This window comes from Cygnus olor, chromosome 5, assembly GCF_009769625.2.
Source record: "Cygnus olor isolate bCygOlo1 chromosome 5, bCygOlo1.pri.v2, whole genome shotgun sequence".
NCBI classification, from domain to species: Eukaryota; Metazoa; Chordata; class Aves; order Anseriformes; family Anatidae; genus Cygnus; species Cygnus olor.
In genome coordinates this window covers 51,889,350-51,900,402 of record NC_049173.1, presented here as the reverse complement: position 1 = coordinate 51,900,402, position 11,053 = coordinate 51,889,350, and the positions used below count along the sequence as shown (strand labels likewise).

General features: G+C 40.2%; 1 long non-coding RNA gene across 2 annotated transcripts; it reads left to right on the top strand.

Moving 5' to 3' along the window:
• Positions 1-903: 903 nt before the first annotated feature.
• Positions 904-10,597, top strand: LOC121070878. Of its 2 annotated transcripts, none has more exons than XR_005820273.1 (2): positions 904-1,010; positions 9,061-10,597. It is a non-coding gene; the product is annotated as an uncharacterized LOC121070878 (long non-coding RNA). The 2 variants fall into 2 exon arrangements; XR_005820274.1 differs by lacking the exon at positions 904-1,010 and adding an exon at positions 1,299-1,346.
• The last annotated feature ends 456 nt before the right edge of the window (positions 10,598-11,053 follow it).

Below are 11,053 nucleotides of genomic sequence, written 5' to 3'. Positions count from 1 at the left end.
AATTTTATTTTTATTTTTTATTTATGTGACTCTCTGCAAAAGAGACTTTTGGCTAAGGTATTTTACCTTTCATTTGTAATGGGTTAAAATGCTTCAGCTCAGCTGCACTCAGTAACTCATTAAAGCATGGTAAAACCTTCACATGTGTAAGCCCAAAGTGCCTTGATGCTCTGAGCACCTTAGTCCAGGTGTTCACATTTAAAGGACAATGATTGAACCAATGAAGGCACAAACTTAACCTGATTAGTTACATGCTCTGATGCTGCTCTGGCTACATGGGAATGAAAGCATTTATATGTAGGTTCACAGGAACAGTTGATAAATACAATTTCATGGTAGTATGTCTTACAGGCCAAAATAAAATCATGTACTAGCTTAGTGTTACAGCCTTCTCACAGCAGCACATACCATGTACAGGAAACAAGGGCAGGTCTATGTGTAAACAGAGGAAATGGACAATTCATAACAAATGCTGTGACCCCGCACAGCACGGAGAGGCGCAGGCCCGCAGAGGTCTCTCCGTGGCTGGAGCTGCAGAAGCCCTGCGTGTGCTTGGGTCCTGGTGACTGCGCGCCTTCTGCTTGTTTGATGTGCTCTCGGACTTGGGATTTTGTGGTGCCTGACCTCATGCCTTATTTATCGCAAGTCCTTCAAACACTTTCCTGGGAACACAGTTATTAAGCAAAAGGCCTTTCCATGGGTTTATTCTTAAACCATCTGAGAGTTTCATGAATATTAACGTTCCTCCGTTATTTTCCTCTGTTCTTCTCTAATAAGGTGGTAACATGATCCCCACTGTACATATGGAACAGAAGCTCAGAATGCTTCAGATTAAAAAAAAAAGCCAACACAACAGGTGAATTTTAGCACCATGGTGTGAGGAGCCTTAGCACGGTGGGATGAGCACAGGTGTGTGGGGTTGTGCTGGGCGGGACACGAGCATGTTTCCTGATGCAGTCTGGGAGGGCAGGAGCAGTGTTAGAAGCTTGCAGTGATGAAAGGGAGTTGAGGTAACAGTTTTTTGTTTGTTTATTTGTTTTATGTGGTGCTATGTCTCAGTTTTGGTAGAAGGGCTATGTGCTTTCTGGGGTCTGAGGAAAAGGCTGCTGCTTCTGGACCTTGGGAAGATGTTTCCTGAGGAGACAGCTGACATGCGTCTGAGGGGAGGCTGAGTGCGGGAGGACTGGTGAGGAATGTGTGTGCGTGATGTTGTGTTTAAGTTGCTTTTAACTATCTAATGGGTTGATGTACAGAAATTAAAATGTGTTTGTTAAATCCTCCCTGTTTGTGCCTCATAAGCTCCTAAACTCAAGGGAGCTTTATTCTTTTTGGACCCCTTTTTGAGGGTAACTATTTAAAATTCAAACACCATGTACAGCTTTACTATTATCTGACAGAATGTGGTGCCAAAAATAATGGTGAGGAAATGCTAGGCAGGATAATGTGCCCCCTTCCAGTGAGACGACATTGGCTGGGTTCAGCATGTAGGCAGAAAGGGCCATGGGGTCCTTCCGGGGGGGAGTTCCTGCCTGTGCCTTCTGACTCCTGGAGAACCGATCGAGTCCTGTGGCAGTCATGGGTTCATTCCCTCATAGCTATCAAAGCAAATTCAGCCATGTTTTCCTGCAGTTCTTTCCTTTGAATTCTCCCCAAACCTGTACCTTTGGCCTGAGCGTTGTTATTGGCTAGTCTGACCTATTGTCTTGAGTAGCCTAGCTGCAAAGTCATAGCAACTCTCTGTTGAGAGTGCAAACTGAATGTACTTAGGTTTTGCATATTTGTTTTACAAGCTTACAATTCTTCCAAAACATAACTGTCAGAAGTTTTCTGATGCTTCAGAGAGTTAACTGCCGCGCTGAAATCTTGTTACAAAGTGTAAGTATGCTAGAAAAATTCAGTGGGTTAGCTGTAATGCTGTCCTTAGCAAATCAAAGTATTTTTACTGTAAATTTTCACTTTCTGAAGTTTCTGAATTAATTTTCCTGAAACATTTAGCCTGAAGGAGGTACTTGACAGCAAATGTGTAATCCAAAAATGCTTTACAGGGTTGTCTATGAATCACAATTCTAAAGCTGCAAATGATCAAAATTATCACACAGGTTTTGTACTTTATGATCTATTTTTTTAACTTCAAATTCATTTTAACAATTTTTAGTCAAGACTTTTTTATCATGTAAAATAATGTTCAGCTCCATATTAGATGTTAGTCTATTGTTATTTTGTTTTTATGGTGTGTATATATCTGCCTCAAAGAGCTATGTTATCTGGCAGTATTCTGTTTCCATCTGATAGGCCCAAATCAAGTTTAAGAAGGCTTTCTCTTCTTACTGGTGAATTACTCAAGGCAGCTTAGCAAAAACTGTTTCTCCCACACAAATTACTTGCAGTTCAAGTTAAATTGTGAGTAGTTTGTATTTATTTGTACTTGGGCCAATGTCCTTTAACAAATTGCCAATAGTAATAACTGGGGAACCATTGAACTCCAGTGAATCTTACAGTTGCTACAACTTGTTTGTGATGAGCACTCCATGGAGTAGCGTGCTATGGGAGGAGGTGATTTTTAGTTGGATTATTTTTAGTTATCCTAAAGAAGGATGTATTCGTCAAGTTATTGAAGGTGCTTACTTCCTCTCATGTACGGTAACTTCTACAATCTACTTGTTCATTGTCTCCTGCTTAATCCTTTAGCCTTCTGTTCATGTGATACTGAAATGTGGATTTTGGGGGTTTCATTTTAGTTACAGGTTTTCAAACTCAGTGTGCTTTCTTCCTTCCTTGTTTCTCTCTCTGATTTCTATCCTATCCTATCGCTCCAATCAAAATTATCTCGTGTTTTGTGTTCCTTCAAAGATAATGTTACTTTTCTTTCTCAGAATCTATAGAAAAGTTTTTCAGTAATAGCGTCTTCCTTCCTACCCCTGCTGTTTCCTTTGTGTCTTTCACCCATTTCAGAAAGAACAAGCTCACCACAATGGCAGCTAATAGAGGTAGCTCATATCCAATTTCTTCAGTTTTCATTACATGTCCAAAATATACTTGGTGAACCTCTCAAGGTTCTCATAACTGTGCTTTCAGTAATTGCAGTAGACTCTAGGGCACACAGGTGATTGAGGTGGAAATGGGATATGAGTCTGTGTATTGATCACAGTACAGGGAAACCTTTATCCCAGGATCAACCAGGCCAAGTAGGTACAGACCAAAAACTGTCGAGCAGTGGAAGATGATGTTCCTGCTCTGAGACTGGCAAAGAACAGAGGTAGCATCACGAAATATATATATATTCTCGGTTAAACCTTAAAGAAATACTCTTTTCTGTTGGCACCACCAGGAAATAGACCTCTCAGTCTTTAGAGGGAGCTTGTCTATTAGTGAGGTAATGTCTGTGGTGGGATATTTTCTGTAAATTGAATGGTTGCAGATTAACCCCTGTTAACAATCTGCTAGCATGAAATATAAGTCCATGCATTATACCTAGGTCTGAGCTGGTCATGCGAGCATTCCTTGGGCATTGGAGGATCTGGTCTCCTCTCAGAGGTAGGTGCCTAAAACGGAACAAATGAATAATGCTCTGAAGTATTGACTCTTAACTGTGAAAAGAATCTGAAAGGACAAACTCGTATGTAGATGTGTATAACTATACTCAAAATAGAAAGGAATGCTGTCTTTGAGGATAAATAAATGCTATTTCTTCTGTTACTAAGAAGAAAGATGCATCTGTACATATCTTAATGTTGTTAAAATAACTGTTACTAAAACGTACTCAGAAGTGCTGCACTGGTTTGGATTGCGTGTGTGTGCATGGAACTGCCTTAACTTCAAGTCCAAACTGATCTGCTTTTCTTTTTAGTATTATTATCTGTAGGCTTAAAATTTAGCATAAGAAAAGCTAATCTTTTCCTGTCTGTTGCCCATGGTGATATGTAGGTGTTAGTAAGAACAGTAAAGGGAAGTCTTGTACAGTAAATGCTTCATTGCACGTGAGGGACTCTGCTATAAGGAGTGACAAAAAAAAAAGTTTAGCAGAAAATAAGTTGTCAAAGACTGTAATAAAGGCTATCAGCATATCATTTTTTTTGAGATAATACAACTCAGCAGTGGATCTTTACATCATTAACTTTTTCAGAGCTTATAATATCTCAGATACAGTCTTCCATGATAAGTGATGGAGGCACTATTGCTCAGATGAGACTGTAAGCTGGTAAATGTACATTAGAGAGCAGTAACTGAGAAATGAACTTGGTGAGAGATGGACATGAATAGAACACTGAATTTCATGAGGTAACTGCAAAGGTAAAAATCTAATTACTTGCTCAAGCAAAACATGTAACTAGATTTTCTTCTTTAGATTTTCCCTGTTAATGTGACAACTTCTTCATGGAGCGCACTAACCCTTAAAGTCTTGTGAGTGCAGTTGTGTACAAGGTTCAATTCATTTTTCTCAGAGAGGTTTAGCCGCCTATTTTTATGCTATAAAGTAGGTTTTATATCTCTTAGGATCTATTTGGATACTATATTTCAACAACACTTTGATATGTGAAGGATCAGGTTTGCTATCACAGAGCTTGGACTATAGGTAAAACTCAAAAAGCCTCAGGTCTTTTTGTTCTTGTGAAACCTGATTTTTTTTTTTTAAATTGGTGATTCTTGTCTTGATTCTCTATCAAAAAAAAGTGAACAGTAACTGGTCAAAACAGGTGATTCCCCACTGTATTTTGTGTTGGTGTGACCTCACCTTGGATATTGTGTGCGGTTCTGGGCTCCACGACATAAAAGGCAGTTAAGGTCCTTGAAAGCAATCAGAGGAGGGCAACCAAGCTGGTAGAAGGGCTGGAGGCATGCGTTATGAGGAGAGCGTGGGGACACTTAGGCGGTCTGGTCTGGAGCAGAGGAGGCTGTGAGCAACCTTGTTGCTCTCTGCAGCCTTCTGAGAGGGAGGCCCTGGCCTCTGCTTCCTGAGAACTGATGGCAGGATGCAAGGAACATCACAAAGCTGCACAAGGGGAGGTTCAGACTGGACGTTGGGAAAAATGTCTTTACCTTGAGGGTGGTGAGACACCGGAACAGGCTTCCTGGTGAGGTGATTGATGCCGAGTGCAGTTGGACGATGCCCTCGGTAGCATGCTGTACTTTTTGGTTAGCCCAGAAGAGAACAGGCAGTTTGGACTTGGCAATATTTGTAGGTCCCCTCCAACTGAACTGTTCTATGGTATATGTATGTTTTTGCATGCAAGCATACCTTAATGAATGGTGTGTCCGCTTGAGACTTTGTAGATATTGTAAAACATGTTTCCAAAATATTCTACAGTCATAAATACAAGAAGACATTTTGACTTCTCTTGATCATCTTGGTAGTCAGCACTGTTCAGAAAAAAAACACAAAGGACACCGTTTTGTTAAAATAAAGCTAACTTTCCTGTCATTCTGATATTTATCTTCCTTTACCAGCACCTATGTGTCACTGGGTCTAGGTGGCTTGCTGAGTTCCTATGTGTGCAAGTGAGACTTAAAAGGAAACCAGGAATTGGGGCTGGAAGGAAAACAGCAGTCTCTCAAGAGCTGGAATATTGATGAAACTATCCCACTCAGATGATCTTAATTGCAGTCAGTAAAACCTGAGTCAGTGTAAATAATAAAACTCTGCTGATGGGCGTTAGTGGTACAGAGAAGATAGCAATTGTTTCTGGAGAAATAAAGCATTTAGGACTCAAAATATTGTTTTGAGACGTATATTGTAGTCACAGCTTCCATTTTTTGTTTTACTGATTTTTTTTTTTTTACTGTAATGTATGTTAAGTTAAAGGTCATGAAGAGATTTATGACCAACTAAAAATCGAATTAAAAATCTACTTGCTGCTTAGAAAAGAAAGATCTGGGGAACAGAAATGTAACAGTGAAATACCCTGATTTTTCTTGCAATCAGTGCTTCTTCAGTATAGGCTAAATCAATCCAAAGTATTTAGCTTTAGCTTAGTAACCATCTCGTTTCTTAAACAGTGATGTGATACTAAAGCTTGGATGTATACTTCAACAACCCAGCTGTTTTTAGTAAGTGCTCAATGGTGTGAGAGTGAAATCCAAACAAATGATTTGACTAACTTTGGTTTTAATGAGACATACCACACCTTTTCGTTCTTGCAGCCCCTCTCTACAGAGGGGAGGAGAAATGATGGTTGCCACAGGAAAATGCAAGCAATTGTAAGCCGAGGGCTCATATCAGCTCAAGCTGAGGGTCTGTGCATTGGAGTATTCTGCTCACAGCAGTGGCTGCATGCTGATGCCTGTGAAAGAGGAAAGGCAGGGCAAACACAGGCCATGTCCCTATCCTTGAAGAATTTCTCCTGTCTGTTGAGAAGAGGGGTCAAAAATGTAATTTATTTTGTTGGCAGGGAGCAGCTACATACATCAACCATATAATTCATATATGTAGGATTTCCGGGTATGAAGACTTTTTTGTTTTTCTGTGATGGTCTATATGCTTCTTAAGTAGCCTTTCTTTTTTAACATTTTCAAATAAGGCTTTAGACACCCACCCTTTTTTTTTTTTTTTTCCTTGCCCTAAAGGGAAGAATGTAGGGAAATAGACAATTTTACCTTCTGATTTCCAGAAAATCAGCTGGAAGTAGTAACCCCTTACATTGTACCTGGTGACAAGCTTTGCCTGCCCATATGAACATGGATCATCTCTTTCTATGGTCTTGCTAATATCTATCTCGGTTTGGAAACTGTAATATTAGATATGACTTGTCTTGATCAAGTCACTGAAAATTAAGAGGAAGAAATTGAGGTTGGGATTACAAATTTCATATAGATTTAGAGTTACCTAAATCAAAATGGGCTAACAAAAAAGGTTTTGGTAGCATTTTGCTTCAGTACTTTATTATTTTGTACTAGGTCAGTGCTTTCCTTGGTAAAGACTTTGAGCAATAAGAATTTGTGATTAACTTGTGCAGAATTTCAGACAACATTGGTATTGAGAGGTGTGAGACTGATGGGTCAGCAGGTACAGCTGAACTAGGCTGGGGCCAGATGGAGAGGGAGCTGAAGACGTTTGGGCAGGGGGGTGGTGTATTTGCTTGGTTGGTATTATGCTTGTAAACTGTCTCTAAGCATCGTGTGGGAGTATAAACAAAGATGTCTGTAAGACTCCAGTAGTTTGTGGATTGATGAGCTGTTTTGTCCAAATTGTTACATGTTCATAAGCAAATGAAAAAAACAACCAACCTTTGGAAATGCAAGGGATGTTTATTCATTTTGATTAACGTGGAAGTCATTAGCAGGTGGTATAGTTGTAACACAGATGTAACTACAGATGAGGTAGGACAGAGGTCCTTGCCTCTACCTGTGGCATTATGGTGAGCAGTACTTGGAGGATACTGCTAACAGTAATGTACCCTCTGAATGGCACTTCATTTTTGTTTTTCCCCAGTTCCTTAACACGTAATCCGCAGAATGGAAATTAGAATGCAAGTCAGTTTAATTCTGTCTGCTGTTGTTCAGATCCCAGAGATTGTAAACATGAGATGTGTTAACTGGCTGAATTATTTCTGTAACTTAAGAAAAAAAAAAAAAGGCACTCAGAAGACTGTGATTGCACCTGGAAAAAACAACTTTAAGGAGGTGGGAAAGACTGCAGACAGGGAACTTTGGTCTAGACATGAGGTCTTTTCATAAGAAGCTTAGTTGACTAGTTAGAACTATAAATGTTACATCACTGCTAAAGCTAATATTCTGAAAGTAGCCAAAGCATTCATGCTGCTTCCTTAGAAAGCAGAAACTTCACATGTTCTGGGTGATGCTTTCTCAAAACAAAGTGTCAATGTGGTGCTATAAGTCTGTGGCATGCCTGTGGCATTTTGTATACTGCATGAGGTGGAAAAGATATGTGACAAGTGTTCAAATAAGTAGAGTAACTTCAATATGAAGGACAGGTGAATCTATTAGGGCTCCACACTGTAAAGAAAAAGCCCAGGCAGGGTATGAGAGAAGCCTATGAAGCTGTGACTAGTGTACCCAAGGAAGTTGCTCCTGTCTCTGACTTTGTAATTCCTCTTGGCATGGAAAATTGAGGGTCAGGCCAGTGTACTGGGGAAATAGCACTATCTGCCTACTTTGATCACGTTTCTCTGTGATGGTGACTAACAGAGACAAAATTTTGGCTAGATGGGTCTTCAGTCTAAGCTCCTATCTGTTCACATTCCTGCGTGGATAGGCTCAGTTACATTTCTGATGAATGAGAATACTGTTTTCTTGGCTTATGGAGCTTAAATAGAAAGACAAGGTGTCATGCAGTGTTGGGAATAGGAGGAGACTTCTGAAGGAGAGAAGAAAAACAGCTGCAGCAAAAATGAAGAAAAAATACAATTTACAGTGTCTCCTGTTAGTTCTGTGGACTTCCAAATAAATAAATCATTTTAGCTTAACCTGCAATAGAATTTAAATCTGAAACAATGCACAAAAGCCCAAGTGAGTACATGTGATTAGTGGAACAGGGCTGGTCTTCCATCTTCTGAAACAGTTCCCTACAGTGCCCTATATTTCCCTTTCCAGATACCATGGTGATCCAGCCTTTTTTTTTTTTTTTTTTTTTTTTTTTTTTTAAGTTCACTGGCTTTCAAAACTGCAGTGTGTGCTTACCAGAAGGCTCTTATTTTGTGGTAACAGTGCCATATTAGATTGCAGTCCTCTATGCTAGGATATAAACATCCTCTATGCAGGATATAAACAGTAATACTGGCATGGTTGGTATATCCAAACTTTCTTGCCAGTTAGCCTATGGATGGGCTGCCTAAATTTACACCAGCGCTTCCATCTCTGCTCGTTTAAACAGTTTATTTGCTAGATTTTGCTGTGGTATCTCTTTTTGTGAAATGAAGCATCAAACTCATTTCATGTAGTTCATTGAACAGGGAGCTCTGTCAAGTATATTTGGTTACTCAGGCCCCTGAACTGAGCTGCAAGTTGATAAAGAGTTATCGGTCCCACAGTAAGATATAACTTACTACGGTTTAAAAAAATAAAAAATAAACATGCTTCTGAAGAATGTCTTATTTTTTCTTTCAGGTTCCTGAAGGAGTGTGAAAGTGTCATTTGCTGCAAAAAGTTGGAATTGTGGATACCCTGCATCCTGAACCTGCTGCAGACGGTCTGGAGTACCTGCAGGAGAGCAAAGGCAGTAGAACTGCATTCGTACTTTGTGGGAGTGAATTACAGCGAGGACTTCTACCTCCCGCAACTATACCCAGGTTAATGTACCAGTGCACACCAACTGCTTAGGAATACGTGACAACTCTGTTCTGGGTGCTGGACTGAGAACACCAAACTCGTTTCATGAGTGAAAGCTTTCAGAAGAACAGTTCTCGGTAAAGGAGAGAATTTCAAATACCTTCATAAATGCAGCGTTGGATGTTTGTCTCAGCCAACTTTCTAAATTTTCCTTTTCCTGCCAGAAATTTTCTTTTCTAAAAATATTTGACTTTGCTGTCTAATCTAGAGATGGATAATATAGTGCTGACTTTAAAAATCTGACTGGTGCAGGATATAAGAATGACTTCTAAAACAGTGCCTGAGTCACTTTGGAACGCATTTTATAACCAAATGCACTGTTCAGGGCATGGTGTGGTTTCTGCACAACCCCCTGCTTCCCCCAGTTACCATTACTGCCTTCCTAATCTGCTAGAGCATTTAGTGCCCTCCTCTTATCCTAAGAAAAATACAATTGCTGGCTCTGATATTCATTAAGTGATAATCCAGATTAATTCAGACTTTGATGTAGAATCAGGTCCCATTTCAGCCACAAAGAAATTCACATTGCCCCACAGAAAATGCATGCGCGCACACATGCATATATACACGCTCAGGCAGTATGTAGAATGCCTTAAAGAAACTGTAGCTAACCACCTTATTAGTATTCCTCCCTCCTCTGTGTTTCACTTGCAGCAACAGAGGGCTGAGCAAAATGCAGTAGAACAGGGACAGAGACAGAGCTGGCAATCATCTCAGTGCAGGCTGCTGAATGTAGGGGGTGGGGGGGATGCAGCAAAGCAAGATTAATAACCTTGCCATAATCCTGTGCACCCTGGAAGGAGATACCTCTGGTGACTGAGCTGTTCTTGTCTTGATTAATTGGACTGAGCGAATGAGTGGCTGGCAATCCACCTGGTTTGGAGGCGACCCCCTGGTTTTGCTGCTCTCTGAATCCTCTACCCATCTGGGAAGGTAACAGTGAGACGTACCATCTGCAGCACACACAGCAGCTATTGGAGGCTACTACTGACAGTTTGCACTACAGTTTTTTGGTGAGCAAGAAGCCAGGTATATTGTGCAGTAGGATATTTCTGTGCTCAAGCTACTGAATTTTTGCAATCTGGTCCTTCAGCAACCCCCTATGCGCCCTCTTCCAATTGCCTTTGAGTTCTGGGCTTACTTTTGGCATAGTCTCCTGGACGCATTTTGCTGGGGATGGAAGAGCAGTAAATGGAACCTCTGAAAACTAATTGTTTTGCTTCTGTGTGACTTGAGAGAGAGAAAAGCAAGAAGAATCAAGTGCAGCTTGAGGAATTTACGTTTCTTTTGGAGAAGTTTGCAGAGGGACCATAAAGAAGGTAAGTCCAGGGGTTTGCCTACCCCTTCTGTCTCCTAGCCTGATTGTGCTTGCTTGTTTGGGCTTGAAAAAAAGATGAAACACGAGTAGCAGGTGGCATGGAGTGTGGTGTTTGTAAATTCTGTGCTTATGATTTGTATCCTCTTTTTGTTTTCTTATCCTTTTTCTTTTCCCTGCTGTTTGCACAGCAAAAATGCTTGCAGAATAATCATAATAGTGCTGGAAAACATTACTTGAATAGCACTAGAAAGCTCCTTTCATTTCAAAGGTATTAGAATTTATTGGGAGGTTTTTTGTTATCATCAAACCAGCTTAAAATATTTGGAAAGGATCTAGAATAGGCAAGAAATAAAGCTCGTGTAATGTGGTCAGTAGAAGTCTCCATATTTTCATAAATCTTGTCTAGCTTTTTCTCTGCATTTCAGTCAGCTCTGGAATGATGAATATATAAGT